We start from the raw sequence: 7,607 nt of genomic DNA, 5'->3' as shown, positions 1-7,607 counted from the left end.
AACAGGCCATTCACTAGTAGGAGTGAGAAAAACTTCACGGTGTGGTGTGAATCGGAGGGCCTGAATCAGTATAGGCAGTGAGTGGCAATGTAGGATGGAGAAAAGCGTCAGTGGTGTTCAGCATGTGGAGGTCAAGAAACATGCAGTGGCAAATAGGATAGGTTTCTGAAAAACATCGCTGGTTGATGCGCATTGTAATGGTTTCAAAAAGGCCATTCACTAGTAGGAGTGAGAAAACATCACTGGGTGGTGTGAATCGGAGGGCCTGAATCTGAATACGAAGTGAGTTCGCAATGTAGGATGGAGAAAAGCACCACGGGGTGGTCAGCATGGGGAGGTCAGGAATCATGCAGTGGCGATGTAGGATAGGTTTCTGAAAAACATTGCGGGGTGGTGCGCATTGTAAGGGTTTCTAACATGCCATTCACTAGAACGAGTGAGAAAAAGATCACGGTGTGGTGTGAATCGGAGGGCCTGAATCAGTATAGGCAGTGAGTGGCAATGTAGGATGGAGAAAAGCACCAGGGGTGGTCAGCATGGGAGGTCAGGAAACATGCAGTGGCAATGTAGGATAGGTTTCTGAAAAACATCGCGGGGTGGTGTGAATTGTAAGCGTTTGAACAGGCCATTCACAAGTAGGAGTGAGAAAAACATCACGGGGTGCTGGGAATCGGACGGCCGACTCAGAATAGGCATTGAGTGGCAATGTAGGATGTAGAAAAGCACCCCGGGGTGATTAGGATGTGGAAGTCAGGAAACATGTAGGGCCAATGTAAGATAGGTTTCTGAAAAAAATTCGCGTGGTGGTGCCCATTGAAAGGGTTTCTAACAGGCCATTCACTAGTAGGAGTGAGAAATACATCATGGGGTTGTGTGAATTGGAAGGTCTGAATCAGGATAGGCAGTGAGTGGCAATGTAGGATGGAGAAAAGCACCACGGCATGGTGAGCATGGGGAGGTCAGGAAACATGCAGTTGCAATGTGGGATAGCTTTGTGAAAAACATCGCGGGTTGGTGCGCATTGTAAGGGTTCCTAACAGGCCATTCACCAGTACGAGTGAGAAAAACATCACGGCGTGGTGTGAATAAAGGGCTTGAATCAGGATGGGCAGTGAGTGGCAATGTAGGATGGAGAAAAGCACCAAGGGGTGGACAGCATGGAGAGATCAGAACACATGCCGTGGCAATGTAGGATAGGTTTCTCAAAAACATTGCGGTGGTGAAAATTGTAAGGGTTTCTAACAGGCCATTCACTAGTAGGAGTGAGAAAAACATCACGGGGTGGTATGTGTCGGAGGGCCTGAATTATGATAGGCAGTGATTGGCAATGTAGAATGGAGAAAAGCACCACGGTTGGTCAGGATCGGAAGGTCAGGAAACATGCAGTGGCAATGTAGGATGGTTTCTGACAAACATCGCAGGGTGGTGCACATTGTAATGGTTTCGAACAGGTCATTCCGTATTAGTAGTGAGAAAAACATCAGGGGTGTTGTGAATCGGAGGGCCTGAATTAGGATAGGCAGTGAGTGACAATGTAGGATGGTGAAAAGCACCATGGGGTGGTCACCATGAGGAGGTCAGGAAACATGCAGTGGCAATGTAGGAAAGGTTTCTGAAAAACATCGTGGGGTGGTGCGAATTGTAAGGGTTTCTAACAGACAATTCACTAGTAGGAGTGACAAAAACATCACGGGGTGGTGCAAATAGGAGGGCCTGAATAAGAATAGGCAGTGAGGGGCATTGTTTGATGGAGAAAAGCACCACGGGGTGGTCAGGATTGGGAGGTCAGGAAACATGCACAGGCAATGTAGGCTAGCTTTCTGAAAAACATCGCAGGGTGGTGCGAATTGTAAGGGTTTCTAACAGGCCATTCACTAGTAGGAGTGAGAAAAAAAAACACGGGGTTGTGTGAATCGCAGGGCCTGAATCAGGATTGGCAGTGATGGGCAATGTAGGGAGGAGAATAACACCACGCTTTGGTCAGCATGGGGAGGTCAGGAAACATGCAGTGGCAATGTAGGATAGGTTTCTGAAAGACATCGCGGGGTGGTGATTATTGTAAGGGTTTCTAACAGGCCATTCACTAGTAGGAGTGCGAATAACATCACGGGATGGTGTGAATCGGATGGCCTGAATTAGGATAGGCAGTGAGTGGCAATGTAGGATGGAGAAAATCACCACAGGTTGGTCAGCCTGGGGAGGTCAGGAAACATGCATTGGCAATGTAGGATAGGTTCCTGAATGACATCGCGTGGTGGTGCTCATTGTAAGGGTTTCTAACAGGCCATTCATTTGTAGGAGTGAGAAAAACACCACGGGGTGGTGTAAATCGCAGGGACTGAATCAGGATAGGCATTGAGTGGCAATGTAAGATGGACAAAAGCACCACAGGGTGCTCAGCATGGGGAAGTCAGGAAACTTGCATTGGCAATGAAGGAGAGGTTTCTGAAAAATATCTCGCGGTGGTGTGCATTGTAAGGGTTTCTAACAGGCCATTCACTAGTAGGTGTGAGAAAAACTTCATAGTGTGTTGGGAATCGGAGGGCCTGAATCAGTATATACAGTGAGTGGCTATGTAGGATGGAGAAAAGCAACAGGAGGTGGTCAGCATGGGGAGGTCAGGAAACATGCAGTGGCAATGTAGGAGAGGTTTCTGAAAAAATCGTGGGGTGGTGCGCATTGTAAGGGTTTCTAACAGGCTACTGACTAGTAAGAGTGAGAAAAACATCACGGGGTGGTGTTAATCAGAGGGCTTGAACCAGAATAGCCATTGAGTGGCAATGTAGGATGGAGAAAAGCACCACGGCGTGGTCAACATGGGGAGGTCAGGAATCATGCAGTGGCAATGTAGGATAGGTTTCTGAAAAACATCGCGGGGTTGTGCGCAAAGTAAGGGTTTCTAACAGGCCATTCACTAGTAGGAGTGAGGAAAATTTCACAGTGTGGTGTGAATTGGAGAGCCTGAATCAGTATAGGCAGTGAGTGGCAATGGAGGATGGAGAAAATCTCCAGGGTTGGTCAGCATTTGGAGGTCCGGAAACATGCAGTGGTAATGTAGGATAGGTTTCTGAAAAACATCGTGTGGTCGTAATCATTGTAAGGGTTTCTTGAAGACCCTTCACTAGTAGGAGCGAGAAAAACACCAGCGGTGGTGTGAATCGGAGGGCCTGAATTAGGATAGGCAGTGAGTGACAATGTAGGATGGAGAAAAGAACCATAGGCGGTCAGCATGGGGACATGAGGAAACATGCAGTGGCAATGTAGGATAGGTTTCTGAAAAACATCACGGGGTGGTGCGCATTGTAATGGTTTTTAACACACCATTCACTAGGAGGAGTGAGAAAAACATCAGGGGTGGTGTGAGTCGGAGGGCCTGAATTAGGATAGGTACTGAGTGGCAATGAAGGATGGAGAAAAGAACCACCGGGTGGTCAACATGGGGATGTCAGGAAACATGCAGTGGCAATGTAGGATAGGTTTCTGAAAAACATCGCGTGTTGGTGCGCATTGTAAGGGTTTCTAACATGCCATTCTCTAGTAGGAGTGTTAAAAACATCACGGAGTGGTATGAATCGGGGGCATGAATTAAGATAGGCAGTGAGTGGAAATGTAGGATGGAGAAAAGCTCCAGGGGTGGTCAGCATCGGGAGGTCAGGAAAAATGCAGTGGCAAATAGGATAGGTTTCTCAAAAACATGGCGGGGTTATGCGAATTTTAAGGGTTTCTAAAAGGCCATTCACTAATAGGAGTGAGAAAAACATCACGGTGTGGTGTGAATCGGAGGGCCTGAATCAGTATAGGCAGTGAGTGGCAATGTAGGATGGAGAAAAGCACCAGGGGTGGTCAGCATGGGAGGTCAGGAAACATGCAGTGGCAATGTAGGATAGGTTTCTGAAAAGCAACGTGGGGTGGTGCGCATTGTAAGGGTTTCTAACAGGCCATTGATTAGTAAGAGTGAGAAAAACATCACGGGGTGGAGTTAATCGGAGGGCATGAATCAGGATAGCCATTGAGTGGCAATGTAGTCTGGAGAAAAGCACCATGGCGTGGTCAACATGGGGAGGTCAGGAATCATGCAGTGGCAATGTAGGATAGGTTTCTGAAAAACATCGCTGGGTTGTCACAAAATAAGTGTTTCTAACAGGCCATTCACTAGTAGGAGTGAGAAAAACTTCACGGTGTGGTGTTAATCGGAGGGCCTGAATCAGTATAGGCAGTGAGTGGCAATGTAGGATGGAGAAAAGCTCCAGGGGTGGTCAGCATGGAAGGTCAGGAAACATGCAGTGGCAATGTAGGATAGGTTTCTGAAAAACAACGTGGGGTGGTGCGCATCGTAAGGGTTTCTAACAGGCCATTCACTAGTAGGAGTGAGAAAAAAAAAACAAGGGGTTGTGTGAATCACAGGGCCTGAATCAGGATTGGCAGTGAGGGGCAATGTAGGGAGGAGAATAGCACCACGGATTGGTCAGCATGGGGAAGTCAGGAAACATGTAGTGGCAATGTAGGATAGGTTTCTGAAAAACATCGCGGGGTGGTGAGAATTGTAAGGGTTTCTAACATGCCATTCACTCGTAGGAGTGGGAATAACATCACAGGATGGTGTGAATCGGATGGCCTGAATTAGGATAGGCAGTGAGTGGCAATGTAGGATGGAGAAAAGCACCACAGGTTGGTCAGCCTGGGGAGGTCAGGAAACATGCAGTGGCAATGTAGGACAGGTTTCTGAAAAACAACGCGGGGTGGTGTGCATTGTAAGGGTTTCTAACAGGCCATTGACTAGTAAGAGTGAGAAAAACATCACGGGGTGGAGTTAATCGGAGGGCTTGAATCAGGATAGCCATTGAGTGGCAATGTAGGATGGAGAAAAGCACCATGGCGTGGTCAACATGGGGAGGTCAGGAATCATGCAGTGTCAATGTAGGATAGGTTTCTGAAAAACATCGCGGGGTTGTCACAAAGTAAGTGTTTCTAACAGGCCATTCACTAGTAGGAGTGAGAAAAACTTCACAGTGTGGTGTGAATCCGAGGGCCTGAATCAGTATAGGCAGTGAGTGGCAATGTAGGATGGAGAAAAGCTCCAGGGGTGGTCAGCAAGGAAGGTCAGGAAACATGCAGTGGCAATGTAGGATAGGTTTCTGAAAAACAACGCAGGGTGGTGCGCATCGTAAGGGTTTCTAACAGGCCATTCACTAGTAGTAGTGAGAAAAAAAAACACGGGGTTGTGTGAATCACAGGGCCTGAATCAGGATTGGCAGTGAGGGGCAATGAAAGATGGAGAAAAGCAACACCGGGTGGTCAACATGGGGACATCAGGAAACATGCAGTGGCAATGTAGGATAGGTTTCTGAAAAACATCGCTTGGCGGTGCGCATTGTAAGGGTTTCTAAAAGGCCATTCTCTAGTAGGAGTGTTAAAAACATAACGGAGTGGTGTGAATCGGGGGCCTGAATTAAGATAGGCAGTGAGTGGAAATGTAGGACGGAGAAAAGTTCCAGGGGTGGTCAGCATCGGGAGGTCAGGAATAATGCAGTGGCAAATAGGATCGGTATCTGAAAAAAATCGCGGGGTGATGTGAATTTTCAGGGTTTCTAAAAGGCCATTCACTAATAGGTGTGAGAAAAACATCACGGTGTGGTGTGCATCGGAGGGCCTGAATCAGGATAGGCAGTGAGTAGCAATGTAGGATGGAGAAAATCACCACGGGGTGGTGAGCATGGGGAGGTCAAGAATCATGCAGTGGCACTGTAGGATAAGTTTCTGAAAAACGTCGCTGTGTGGTGCACATTGCAAGGGTTTCTAACAGGCCATTCACTAGTAGGGGCAAGAAAAACATCACGGTGTGGTGTGAATCGGAGGGGCGGAATCAGGATAAGCAGTAAGTGGCAATGTGGGATGGAGAAAAGCACCAGGGGTGGTCAGCATTGGGAGGGCAGTAATCATGCAGTGGCAATGTAGGATAGGTTTCTGAAAAATATCGCGGGGTGTTGCGCATTGTAAAGGTTTCTAACAGGCCACTGACTAGTAAGAGTGAGAAAAACATCACGGGGTGGTGTTAATCGGAGGGTTTGAATCAGGATAGCCATTGAGTGGCAATGTAGCATGGAGAAAAGCACCACGGCGTGGTCAGCATGGTGAGGTCAGCAATCATGCAGTGGCAATGTAGGATAGCTTTCTGAAAAACATCGCGGTGTTGTCGAATAGTAAGGGTTTCTAACAGGCCATTTACTAGTAGGAGTGAGAAAAACTTCACGGTGTGGTGTGAATCGGAGGGCCTGAAACAGTATAGGCAGTGAGTGGCAATGTAGGATGGAGAAAAGCGTCAGTGGTGTTCAGCATGTGGAGGTCAAGAAACATGCAGTGGCAAATAGGATAGGTTTCTGAAAAACATCGCGGGTTGATGCGCATTGTAATGGTTTCAAAAAGGCCATTCACTAGTAGGAGTGAGAAAACATCACTGGGTGGTGTGAATCGGAGGGCCTGAATCTGAATACGAAGTGAGTTCGCAATGTAGGATGGAGAAAAGCACCACGGGGTGGTCAGCATGGGGAGGTCAGGAATCATGCAGTGGCGATGTAGGATAGGTTTCTGAAAAACATTGCGGGGTGGTGCGCATTGTAAGGGTTTCTAACATGCCATTCACTAGAATGAGTGAGAAAAAGATCACGGTGTGGTGTGAATCGGAGGGCCTGAGTCAGTATAGGCAGTGAGTGGCAATGTAGGATGGAGAAAAGCACCAGGGGTGGTCAGCATGGGAGGTCAGGAAACATGCAGTGGCAATGTAGGATAGGTTTCTGAAAAACATCGCTGGGTGGTGTGAATTGTAAGCGTTTGAACAGGCCATTCACAAGTAGGAGTGAGAAAAACATCACGGGGTGCTGGGAATCGGACGGCCGACTCAGAATAGGCATTGAGTGGCAATGTAGGATGTAGAAAAGCACCCCGGGGTGATTAGGATGTGGAAGTCAGGAAACATGTAGGGCCAATGTAAGATAGGTTTCTGAAAAAAATTCGCGTGGTGGTGCCCATTGAAAGGGTTTCTAACAGGCCATTCACTAGTAGGAGTGAGAAATACATCATGGGGTTGTGTGAATTGGAAGGTCTGAATCAGGATAGGCAGTGAGTGGCAATGTAGGCTGGAGAAAAGCACCATGGCATGGTGAGCATGGGGAGGTCAGGAAACATGCATTATAAGAGTGAGAAAAACATCATGGGGTGGTATGTGTCGGAGGGCCTGAATTATGATAGGCAGTGATTGGCAATGTAGAATGGAGAAAAGCACCACGGTTGGTCAGGATCGGAAGGTCAGGAAACATGCAGTGGCAATGTAGGATGGTTTCTGACAAACATCGCAGGGTGGTGCACATTGTAATGGTTTCGAACAGGTCATTAGTAGTGAGAAAAACATCAGGGGTGTTGTGAATCGGAGGGCCTGAATTAGGATAGGCAGTGAGTGACAATGTAGGATGGTGAAAAGCACCATGGGGTGGTCACCATGAGGAGGTCAGGAAACATGCAGTGGCAATGTAGGAAAGGTTTCTGAAAAACATCGTGGGGTGGTGCGAATTGTAAGGGTTTCTAACAGACAATTCACTAGTAGGAGTGACAAA

The sequence above is a fragment of the Cavia porcellus genome, unplaced genomic scaffold (assembly GCF_034190915.1).
Source record: "Cavia porcellus strain 051 isolate PalLab524CR breed Dunkin Hartley unplaced genomic scaffold, mCavPor4.1 scaffold_66, whole genome shotgun sequence".
Classification (NCBI taxonomy): Eukaryota; Metazoa; Chordata; class Mammalia; order Rodentia; family Caviidae; genus Cavia; species Cavia porcellus.
Note: the sequence above shows the minus strand (reverse complement) of the source record.